The sequence below is a fragment of the Pinus tabuliformis genome, chromosome 9, assembly GCF_031772625.1.
Source record: "Pinus tabuliformis cultivar Carrire ecotype Pingquan chromosome 9, CPIR1, whole genome shotgun sequence".
Classification (NCBI taxonomy): Eukaryota; Viridiplantae; Streptophyta; class Pinopsida; order Pinales; family Pinaceae; genus Pinus; species Pinus tabuliformis.
In genome coordinates this window covers 472,461,648-472,474,147 of record NC_142307.1, presented here as the reverse complement: position 1 = coordinate 472,474,147, position 12,500 = coordinate 472,461,648, and the positions used below count along the sequence as shown (strand labels likewise).

The 12,500-nt window shown below is 42.1% G+C and overlaps 1 protein-coding gene across 1 annotated transcript in view; it reads right to left on the bottom strand.

Moving 5' to 3' along the window:
* LOC149149241 (alpha-glucan phosphorylase, H isozyme-like) overlaps nucleotides 1-12,500 on the bottom strand; it is a 282,919-nt gene that overhangs the window by 165,468 nt on the left and 104,951 nt on the right. The gene's annotated exons all lie outside the window — the stretch shown is intronic.

The window sequence follows — 12,500 nt, the reverse complement described above, 5'->3', positions numbered from 1 at the left end:
GTTCACGTATTTCTAGGTAGTTTCTATTGCATGGGCTGAAATTTCTAGGTAGTTACTGGGGGCCAAAATTCTGGAATTCAAGCAATTGCAAAAGGGCCGAAATTCCGAGACAGATCAGGAAGAGAAAAGTGTTGGATCAGATTGGGAGACTTGAATTGGAGGGTTTGACTAGGTGTGACCTAGTTAATGACTAGAAGGTCTAGATGTATCTCATGTTGAACAAAATAATTTCTCTATTGAAACGGTTGTTGCCTTTTTTCCCCTTAGTGGCTTTTCCCAAGGTAGATCTTGTCTTCTCTTTGTGCATTGTGATATCTACATTTCTATTGTTCTTGTATGGTTGAATTTCTAAAGTATAATTGTCAAATGATATATTGGAATAATTTAAAAGAAGATCAACATCAAAAGTAATTATCAGTTTTTCAGAAATATTGTACTAGTCTCTATCGCACTTAGAAAATCAACATGTTATCAGAGCTTTGGTGAAGGAAGGAACATTGATATCCAAGCCCACATTGAGATCACTATTGTCAAAGTCCTCCTTGTTGATTTGAATCCATGGCTTCTTCTATGAAATCAAAGAACAAGTTGGAAGGAGCCTCAAACTTCAGAGCTTGGAAACTTAGAATTGATATTATTCTTGCAATGAAAAAAGTTTTGGATATTGTAACAAGGAAGGTTGTGGAATCAGCAGATACTGTAGGAATGGAGAAGTTTAAAGGGGATGACATCATTGTCATGAGTCTTGTTGTGGGCTCCATTAAAGATAATCTAATCCCTATATTGCAAAGCCTAATACTTCCAAGAAGATGTATGATGCCCTAACTAATCTATTTACTATCAAGAATGTTGGTCAAGCCATGAGCTTGAAGAATGAGCTTCATAACGTAAGGATGACGAACAATGACATCGTGGCTTCATATTTCGTAAGGATCTCACCCATCTATAGTTTGCTGCTTGAAATAATCAAGGAGGAGATAATATATAATCCCCAAGTCAAATTTGATGAGGTGACCTTCAGCTATTGACTTGGAATTTTTATAAGAAATAGAATTTCGAAAAATATGGAAAAATAGGCCTCAAAGATACATCTGAATCTCTCAAACCATGATAGTTGTTGGAAAACTAAGGGAGGTTTATGTTAATTGGTCCATTCCCTCCAAAAAAACCTCTTTTGATTTTCCAAAATTCATCTCCATTTATTCGCAAACTGCGTTTTAAAACAGTGACTAAAACAGGAAAATCCTATAGGTGCTGGAAAATGATTTTGCAACACCAGTAAAAAAACGAAAACTACAATGCTTCTGGTTACAAAACTTGGTGTGAACATTGTTTAATATTTGAAATGATCATTAATGACCACAAACCTCAAAAGATCACTCTCAAAAAAATTAATGTGCCTTATAGCTCATAGTTACTTAACCTGGCTTAACATAGTTTTCCCTTCATATGGCAAAGTAACTTGATTGAATAAAGACAAAGTCAATTCCTGCAATCATTTTGAATTTTCCTGAGAATGTAAACAAGGTGCTAACCAATGTTTTAAAACTAGGCCAGCCTGACTCAGACTCGACCTGGTTGACTGAGCCATACCCCTGCAGAGACCGACTAGGTCAATTATCTGATTTGGTGGTCGGTCTATTACCGAACTAGCGGAGTTGGTCACCAACTCGGCCGGTTCGGTAACTGACCGGCCGGACCGGACAAGCCTGACTTTAAACACCCAGCCTCGGTGGTGGGAAAAAAAGGTGGGTTGGGCAAACTTGAAATCAATTTTTTTTTGAACTATTTCCTAGCACCTCTACCCCTCTCCCACGCCTATAAAGGTGACCCAACCTCCTCATATTTCCTCACAGCTATCTCATTGCATTTATGTGGCGTTTGTTAGCAGTTGGAGTTGGTTTTTGGAGCAGCATTGAGGAGGTCTGACTCCGATTCAAAGTCTGAGCTAGATGATGTTGCATTGGTTAGTCGTAGTGACTAGTGATCACTAGATAGTATTTTGTATTAGTGACTTGTAGTCCTACAGTTTTATTGTTTTGTTGTAGATTCCATTTAGAGCCTCCTTGGTTATGTGTTTTCTATATATTATACGTATTAGATAGTGCATTGGGTGCCATTTTGATATAATAGATATATTCATGAGCATGAGCTGGCCTATGATGATGTCTAGATCTCCAAGCAGGGAGGGTGGCATTGGTCTTGGAGCTTTGACCTTGGATACACACCTAGATCCCTTGGTTGGTGTTAGAGCTAAAGCTTGATGGTACCTAGAGTGGCTAAAGCTTGGAACACACCTTAGTCCCACCCAATTAGAATACCCTGGTCAGGTATCTAATTTGTAGCACTGCGCGTGTTGTGATTCTTCGTAGAACTTATCATTTTGAGATATTCCATGTACCTCTATATATATGCAATTATGAATACCTCCCTAGTTAAGAGGGAGTGTTGAAGAATGTAACTATTGTCAGTCTTCACAATTATATTTGTCAAAAGAAAAGAAAAATATTTTTTTATTAAAGAAAGATTGACTTATTAAAGCATGGTTTCATGCTTGTGTCAATGGTCAATATGTCAAAGCACCCATTGCGTGCTCTAGGGTTTATATCTTGAGTCAAGGTTATATTCATGCTGTAAAAGACCCTTCATGGGCACATTTAGTCAAAGAAGAAAAAATATTTCTATGTCAATAGGCACTCCTCCACCAAGTCAGCCCCTCTCCTACATGTCGGCCTACCTCTCCTATAAGTCGGCCTCAAAGGAGCCTCATTCTACTATATATACTCAAGCAACTCAACCTATTGAGAGCACTCATATACATACATTCGATCTACAGTGTCGGCTCAATAAAGGTAATGCGAAGACCTAGAAAAAGAAGAGTAAAGTCAAGCGAAGAAGAAGGGAAGTCTATCAAGCTATGGAGAACCGAAATTTTGATATCACAAATGTGATCTTGAAGTTAGTTACAGGGGCCAAGATTAAGAGATCAAGTTGCAGAAGTTGCATGGAAGAAGAAGATAAGGCTCTAGACTACTACTTGTGTTAAGGGCTAACTTGGTGGATGGAGTGAGTCTATGTCTTTGGTCAAAGGTCAAGAATGTCTCAATCTTATTTGAATCTACTAGTGGAAGAGTTTGAATGGGTATTTCCCTAGCTGAGCACCTATATCTTGTGTTCTCTTGTTGTCTTTGAAGTTTTGGCAATTGTCTTGATGATAATAATGTAATAACAAAGAAGAAGAAGAAATAACTAATCACAAGAAATTGTCAAGTAAAAGAGAAATCAAATTAATGAGAAGCCCTAACAATGTTGCCCTATATTTCTCAACAATGATCATTCACATGATTAGGGCGGAAGATCTGGCGTTGAGAAGATACATAAGTTATTCGAATAAGAGTCAAGTTTAGGCATTCCGAAAAACTTTGCACAACGTTTTCTTCTTGACCCACGAACTAGCCTCAGAAAAGGCAAAAATTAGATGACTTTAGAACCTACAATCAGCCAAAAATATGAGCCTCAGGAAGAGCTGAAATTTAGCCTTTGAATTTTGCCTCATAACCAACAACAAACCCCAGCAAGAGCAAAAAAACACCTTAGCCACTATACAGACGCGTTTTGTTCCAAGAGAATGTGTCAAGAAGGTGCCTCAGTTCTTAATGCCCAGCGAATCCCTTTAACCAGAGAAACCATAACCAAACCCAACCAAATTCTAAAGACAATCTCTTCAGGATAATGTGTGACTATGCCAAGTCAATTTCAAAGAGAAATCTGTTGAAATTTCTAAGTCTAACTGTTAGAAACCCTTCATTCTTTTCTTATTTATTTCTGCCTACTTGTTCTGATTAATTAACAAGTTATTTACCATGTAAATACTGAAAATAAATACAAGTACATGCTCAACACATTACAGATCATCAACTGAAGGAAACAAAACAAGCACACAAGTGACACCATTGTTTTTGGACCAATGTCCCCGAAAAAACCCAATGCGGGAAAATCGGTGCAGCTATCTAAGGGTTTTAATTATTAAGCAATTTCAGAATACAATCTGGGTGCCAAAACCGGCTCACCCAACAGAGAATAATCTCGGCAGTAGTACCTCTCAGTCGAAGACAAATGTTCCGGCTGAAACCCCAGATAAACACTCCGACAACTCCCAGCTCCAATCTGCCCCACGAAAACCCTAGCGTCAGCCTCTAGGGATTGCACCAGCCCTTGATGGCCCAACGTCACCCTAACTCACCCTACGTCAACCTCTGGAGGCACTGTGTCAGCCCTTACAGCCTCTGCGTCACCTACACTGGCTCTTTGAGGCACTGCGCAACTCCTGGCTGGCTCTGCGTCCCCCTCTCCCAAATTCTACGTTGATCCCCCTAGTACTATCTTTGCCTCTCTTCTTCTGTATTCACTGCCCCTCAGCTACAACTTTGATCACTCTTTCGACTTCCTCAGCAAACCTTGCCCGAAAAAATCAAAATCTTGATTAACTCGGTGTGTTCTCCAAGTGACCCTCAAGCCTCCTCTTATACTTTTCTCGTTGACAATTCAACGGCTGAGATTAAGTCCCTAATCAACGACTAAGATTAACTATGGCTTGATCCATGACTTTTGGACCCTTCTAACACATTTTTATATTAATTCACATTAATATTTTATTTTCCCTAAGTTTAGACTTAGGGGCTCCATTAAAAATATCAATTATTTTAATATCTCCCAAACTGTTTAGAATCTGCCTAAACCATTTCTAGGTATTGGAGATCTCATGCGCTTTAGCCTCTCCACCAATTTTTGTGGCTAGAGCACATCTGATGCTACCCCAAATCAACACTCCCTCTTAGCGAGGACTGTGCTCTAGTAATACTCCTCACTGAGCATCACCCTAATCATCCACTTCGGTCCCTGTGCTGATGCTAGGCTTGTTGCCCAACATCCTCTTCACTGTTGCATCATGTACTCCTACCCATGGCCCTGCCACTACCACTACTGCATCTGTACGGCAGCTCTCACTGCATCCGTGCCACTGCCCATGGCCCTGCCACTGCCACTGTTGCATCTATACTGCAACCCCTCTCATCATGTTGCATCGTGTTGCCCATAGCACTGCCACTGCTAACTGTTGCACTACAACTCAGTTACTAAGAAGTAAGTAACTGATCTCCCAACTCTGACATCTCTGTCAAGCTAGAAACACTCCCAATACTGAAGCTCCCTCTGTCGCTAAAAAGTGCTCCCTCTCTGACCTCTGCACTGCTGCAACAACTCTATGCATCTCACATTGCTGCCTCACTTTGTCTTGGGACTCCTGCACTGTAGCTCCCTCTGTCTCTCCCTCCGCATCCGTCTCTACCGACATCCGCTAATCCTGCTACTGTTCTTCGGGGCTCCCGTAGCAAGGTATAGTCCAAGAGGTTGGGTACCTCGAGGATCCTACCCCTCATCGCCAGTAGTCCGTCTGACTACAACTCGATGTCTCCCCCTTTCCGCTCAAGTGGTGTGCGAACACTCATGGCACAGTCATCATCTATCTCCACTTCTTTCTCCACCCTTGCTGGCGCTGCCTTGGTCTCGGAGGCCTCTCCTTTGCTCTTCTTCCTCGGACACTGGCTCACATAGTGACCTAGTTCCCCACAGTTGAAGCATTTGACCTTGGAGAGGTCCTTCTTCCGTTTCTCCTGCTTTCCCTCAGATGCTAGGGCAGCATCCTCCTCTTCCTCCTTCTCGATTCTGATCCCCTTGCCGCTACTTCCTGCCTTGCTTAGCCTCTGATCTCTTATTGGCGAAGAGCCGCCCACATTTCCTCCCAATCTAGAAGGGTCACCCTGCCTAGTATGCTCTGGACAAACACTTCCCAGTCTTCAGAGACTGCGTTCAAGGCTCTTCTCACCATCAATTCTTGATCCGACATGGCCCCTATGGAAGTCAGGTAATCCCGAATCTCCTTCAATCGACAGAGGAAGGTGTCGATCTGTTCTCCCTTCTGCATCTGGTATGACCGCAACTGATTTTCTAGTAGCATCCTTCTCTGCATAGAAGTATGCTGGTACAATTTCTTTAGGACCTCCCACATCTCATTTGTCGTGTCCTTTTCAGCAATATGTGGTACTACATGGTCTTTGACCCCGTCAAGGGTGATGCTCTTGGCCCTCGCCATTACCTCCTCATACTTGTCGTTCTCAGTTGGGTCAACTGGGAAGTGCTTGACACAATTCCTGTCTAGAACGGACAAGATTCTGGCTTTCCAGACTACGAAATTTGAGGCTCCGTCTAGTCTGTCCTGGTCTCTTACCCCGTTCACTGCCATCTCGTTGCTCCTCTACTTCCCTTCTGGAAGTTCTCGGTGTGACTCCCTTTGAGCCTCAATTTCCCTCCTAGAAACCCCTCTGCCAATGTCGAAATGCCCCCGTGCCGATCCTTAGTGCAACTGCACCACTGATCAGGATTTCTTGGCTAGAAATCCTTGGCAGCAACTCCCTCCTCATTGGTCTTGCCCTGTTAGGTACTTTTCTGACTACAGTACCCCACCAGCTTCACTCTACAACTTACCCACAGCCTCCTAAGCCCCAGCAAACTGAAGGTTAGAGCTTCTAGGCTTTGCGCATCCCAGCACCAGTAAAATCCGTACATCCTGGCCATGGGCATCAATCCTTCCTGACTAAGAAAGATGACCGGGCACTGCGTAGGTCGAGTCTGCTCCCCTCTACCACTGCGTTGATCCTCTTCCCAACTCAAACTTGATGACGCAGGCACTGCGTCACCCCTTCCTTGCTACTTCTCTGCTAGGAACAGCTTCTGTCACTCAAGACAATTGTTTTCTGTTGCTGCTGCTCTGCTCAGCTGATGTCCTCAGTTCTCCTGTGATCTACAACCACGCTCTGATACCATGTTGGAATTTCTAAGTCTAACTGTTAGAAACCCTTCATGTACTTTTCTTATTTATTTCTGCCTACTTGTTCTAATTAATTAACAAGTTATTTACCATGTAAATAATGAAAATAAATACAAGTACATGCTCAACACATTAGATCATCAATTGAAGGAAACAAAACAAGCACACAAGTGACACCGTTGTTTTTGGACCAATGTCCTCGAAAAAAACCCAATGCGGGAAAACCAGTGCAACTATCTGAGGGTTTTAATTATTAAGCAGTTTCAGAATACAATCTGGGTGCCAAAACCGGCTCACCCAACAGAGAATAATCTCGGCAGTAGTACCTCTCAGTGGGAGACAGATGTTCCGGCTAAAACCCCGGATAAACACTCCGACAGCTCCCAGCTCCAATCTGCCCCACGAAAACCCCAGCGTCAACCTCTAGGGACTACATCAACCCTTTCTGTCCCAGCATATGCCCAGCGTCACCCTAGCTCGCCCTACGTCAGCCTCTGGAGGCACTGCACCAGCGCTTAGAGCCTCTGCGTCACCCATGCTGACTCTCTGAGGCACTGCGCAGCTCCTGGCTGCCTCTGGGTGAACCTCTCGCTGGCTCTACATCCCTCTCTCCCGACTTCTGCATTGATCCTCCTGGTACTATCTCTTTCTCTCTGCTTCTGTATTCAATGCCCCTCAGCTGCAACTCTTATCACTCTTTCGACTTCCTCAGTAAACCCTGCCCTAGAAAATCAAAATCTTGATCAACTCGGTGTGTTCTCCAAGTGACCCTCAAGCCTCCTCTTATACTTTTCTCGTTGACAATTCAATGGCTGAGATTAAGTCCCTAATCAACGGCTAAGATTAAATCTAGCTTGATCCATGACTTTTGGACCCTTCTAACACAGTTTTATATTAATTCACATTAATATTTTATTTTCCCTATGTTTAGACTTAGGGACTCCATTAAAAATATTAATTATTTTAATATCTCCCAAACTGTTTAGAATCTACCCAAACCATTTCTGGGTATTGGAGATCTCATGTGCTTTAGCCTCTCCACCAATTTTCGTGGCTAGAGCACATCCAATGCTACCCCAAATCAACAAAATCTAAGTTTGATTGATGATTATTTGAGGGAGATTCATCATGAATTTATAGTGAAGGTTAGGCCCCTTAGTAAGACGACTTACCATAAAGGAGGGAAGCAACAAAATAATTTTAAATTTGAATATTAGACCCATACATGAGGTTGACTTGCATTGGAGGGAAGGCACACATTTGAACTTTTAAACTTTCCCTCTAATAATTAATTTTAATTTTCCTTTTGACCTTTGACCATGGAGAAATTATATTAAAGTTTAACTTCTTCATTTAATGTGCTTTAGGCCAACCTCTAATGCCATGCCACATCATCATCTTTTGGGGTTATTGACCACAAGAGGTGGGCTTTAACCTTCTTAAGTGCATATCTTGCAAACCGCGAGGGATCTCGTGACATCCATATACTGTTGAAATTGGTATGACAAGGACCATCCAATGATGATGATCTCATGATCAAAATTACTATCCTATACATCCAATTTCCTCAAACAATGTGGGGCATCAAGGGCATTCCAAGGCTTTTTGAGATTTGAAGTTTCCAACTGATGCAATTTAGACAAATATGAAGAGTATTCATGAACTGACATTGGCACCAATGACAACACCATTCAACACCTACAAGATAACAAGTAGTATCTCCATCCATTCACCAAAAAATAGCTCCAAAAGAAATCTAAAATAGCTTCCAAACATCAAAATGCATTCCAAGAATCTCCAATCGCCAAAAAAGAAACAAGCGCGAGTTCCTTCAAGAGGTCTGAATTCTCCAAGTGTGATGATGAGAGAGATCAATGAGATCTCTCTAATTTATACATGTTCAATGATCTCTAATTTTAGCCTATGAGCCCCTCAAATAATAAAGTAATGGACAAGTACAAAGTGAGGTTACAAGCCAACCTCATAGCCAATTTTAAAACATAACAGTTAACCCACAAAGCGACCCAAATGATGACGTCATGCATGTGTATGCCCTTCTAGGGCATTCATTAGGATCCTCCAGTGCCAAAGTGAGTGTAGAGGGCTCCATAAATCATGATCTAGGGGTTGGCACCAAAATCTCCATGCAAATCAGCATATGGACCCTAGTTTTGTGTTTGGGGCACAAAATGGGTCTCATGGGTCTCTTGGTGATGGAATAGCCTAATTCTGCTCCAATGTTGAAGGCTCTGAGGATGGTGCTAGCCCTCCCATGTCTCATGGGATGAGACAAACCTCAACTAGGCCTTGGATCAATTGCCAAACCATGTGATCACTGTTAAGCCAAATGGAGCACGCTGGTCCAAGCGCATCATCTTATGAATAATGTGGGGAAAAGTGCAGTTTGTTGGGGGTGTTGTAGATGCCCATGGAATGATGCTCTACAAGCGGTAGGAGTCTCATGGCTCTCAACACTTCACCTATAGGGTGTCATAATGCTCCTCTAATGGACTTGGGCCCTAGTTAAGTTGCCCAACCATGGTGAAAACCACTTGCCAATCACACACAATGTCTAGTGCTACATCTTCACCATTAGGTACAATAATTATTAGTGCATCTAAGTGAACCAAGCTTGTTAGTCAGGGGAAAACTAACACTTCATATGGAGCTTCCCTTCCAAAGTTGGGTCTTTGATCACATAATAGTTTTACCTCTGTACGTAGGAGTGGCTAATAGACAATCCTATTAGGTGTTTCAAGCCCCTAAGGGGAATGATAGGTCCCTGGTACATCCTTCAATCAATAGGCAACATGTGAATAATGATGGAACAGAAGGGGGATAAAAGGGTCTCAGGGCCAAATGTCACGTTTAAAGGGGTATCAATGATGAGGAAATCCACGTATTGGGTGTATAGATGTGAGAAGGGAGCAATCGTGGATGGATGCCTTACCCCGGCCTTTATTTTTCCACCCCTCTTATTCCCTTTACCGTTTCCTAATTTTTTCTTTGTATTTTTGCACGAAGCTCTAGGAAATGAGAGCATGTTGTGTATGATGTGTTGTAGTGGTTACCCCCTTAATGGTGGGGTAGTTCATGGCCCACCAAGCGTTGGGAAATGCAAGGGTTCCTTTTCAATGATGTGATATGGCAACATTCACCCCAGGAACCGAGTGATGGCCATAATGATAAGGGGCAAAGCTCATGCTTGGCTTTTGCCCACATGCTAATACTAATGTCCCAACCATCTTTTGCATTTTTAGAATTTTCTTTCTTTTGTTTCTTGCTTGTGGCCATTATATGCCTTTTACCTTTCTTTTAGCTGCATCAACCTCCCACGGCAAAGTTTCCAGGCCCGACCCAGATATGTGGACAAGGCGAGGGGGTGTGCTACAACCCAATGGGCCCATGTTCATGTGAACCCAGAGATGGGAGATGGAGTATAGGGCTCATAGTGTACAAAGGGAAGTGATAAATATGGAATGGGGAAGACATGACCATCTAAGTCACCTGACACGGGGACACAGGACACGATGATTCAAGTGTCCAACATAGGCATGTTGATCCCTCGGAAGAGAACACATTATATATTGTTTTATTAAAAATATATATATATATATATATTAAAAATTAGATATTTTGTACACAAATTCTCATTCATGATAAAAATTCAAACATAGATCTAGATGTAACTTGTAAGTTTTACAAAGTAACATTACACATACAAATACAATTGTAATTTGCGACCGATTCATCAATGATCCAATACGAGAAAGACAAGAAACTGCAATTTTCTCATTGAATCATCAAAATCAAAATGTGTTACATAGGTAGTAACAATGGCAATGGAAAATAGAAATAGCAAATACAAAACAACTACAAGCTTCAAGGCAGTAGGTAGCTCATGACTCATGAGTCATCAATCATCATCACCAAAATCAACATCATTGTCACCATCATGGTCACCACTACTCTCCTTTATTGCCTCCTCCTCCTTCGTATCCAATGTCATCTCTGCATCTGTTGGTGTGGAGGATGACCCCTCAACAGTATCACCATCATCAAAAGTGACAGTTTCTAGCACTGGCTCATTAAGATCCAAGTTGGCCAATGCCAACTCAACATTGTTGTCCAAACCCATATCATCAAGAAAGACATCCTACATCTTTGTCTTTCCCTTCAAGCACTCATCCCTCTGCTTGTAAATAAGACGAAGGCTGGTGTGCACAAGACTACTCTTCTTGACACTACAAATTCTCATATGTGCTCCAATTCCTCTAGCAACAAGAGGATGAAGTCACCTAAGAGATGAGCCTCATGGCTAACTATTGTAGAGGAGAGCTTGTTGCCCCATGAGTTGCCCACCAAAAATAGGGCTTCTTAGCCCCCTTGTCACGAATCACATCATATCCTGCAAATCGACCAGTGCTAGTGGAAAACTCTGCAAAGGCATCCTCCACCTCATCAAGGGATGCTCTATCCTGAAAATCCGCCTCAATGCATCCTTTCTCCCTGTGAAATTTCACCATCCATTTGAGGAGGGAATCTACGGGAAGGTCCACCATTCAGCCACTCATGGATGTAGTATTTTGGGTTCAATGAGTGAGCCAAACAATGCAAAGGTGGGAAATTCTTGTCCCATCTACTGACAGGAATATATTGTATGGTGGTGAAGAAGGCCTCTGATGATGTCTCATACTCGATGCACTCACTCTATAAAACAATGGTCATCACAGACTCAATCATGGAATACCATCCCTCATAAACCTCTCCTAGGATGGGTTGGTTTGTATCTGCAAATTGTAGCAGAGCAACGATAGGGCCCATGATCTTAATAAGTAGATCTCCCCTCTCCCGACAAGCATCATCTAACACTGTGTCCTTCACTCTTTTTGAGGTTGTTTGATCTGTCTTACTCCAAAAGACCAAAATTCTCAGATAACCATGGCTCCAAGAGCATTCTTGACCTCCCACAACCTCTTTAACATGATGAATGAAGAGGCAAATCGTGTATCTGCAATCTTCAACAATGATAGATTGGTGTACTCCTTGTAGATTGTGAGGGCATTTGTATGATTTTGTACAAAGTTGCGGATATGTCGTGCATCCTCAATAATACTTCCAATCCAAAGCACATCAGAAGCAATAGATTTAAGTGCTAAATTCAAGGAATGGACAATGCAAGGTGTCCAAAATACTTGTGGATATTTAGCTTCCACAATCATGCCAGCAACCTTGCAAACAGGTGCATTATCTGTAATGATTTGCACACAAGAATCAACACCTACATCTTCAATAACTTTAATGAACAACTCACCCATATATTGTGCATCCTTGTATTGTCCAAGTGCATCCACTGATTTCAAGAAAATTGGACCATTCAAAGAAGACACCATGAAGTTGATGAGTGGGTGGCATGCTGGATCTGTCCATCCATCAGAAACAATACTAACCCCAGATGTTGGCTATGTTGATTTAATGCACTCAAGAATTTTGTCCACCTCTTTCTTTGCCTTAATCACAATGTGGTTCTAAGCTTCTCTGACCCAGGAGGCACATACCCTGATGGAGCCCCTTGAGTTAGAGCTCGACACATCTCAATAAATAAAGGTGAGCA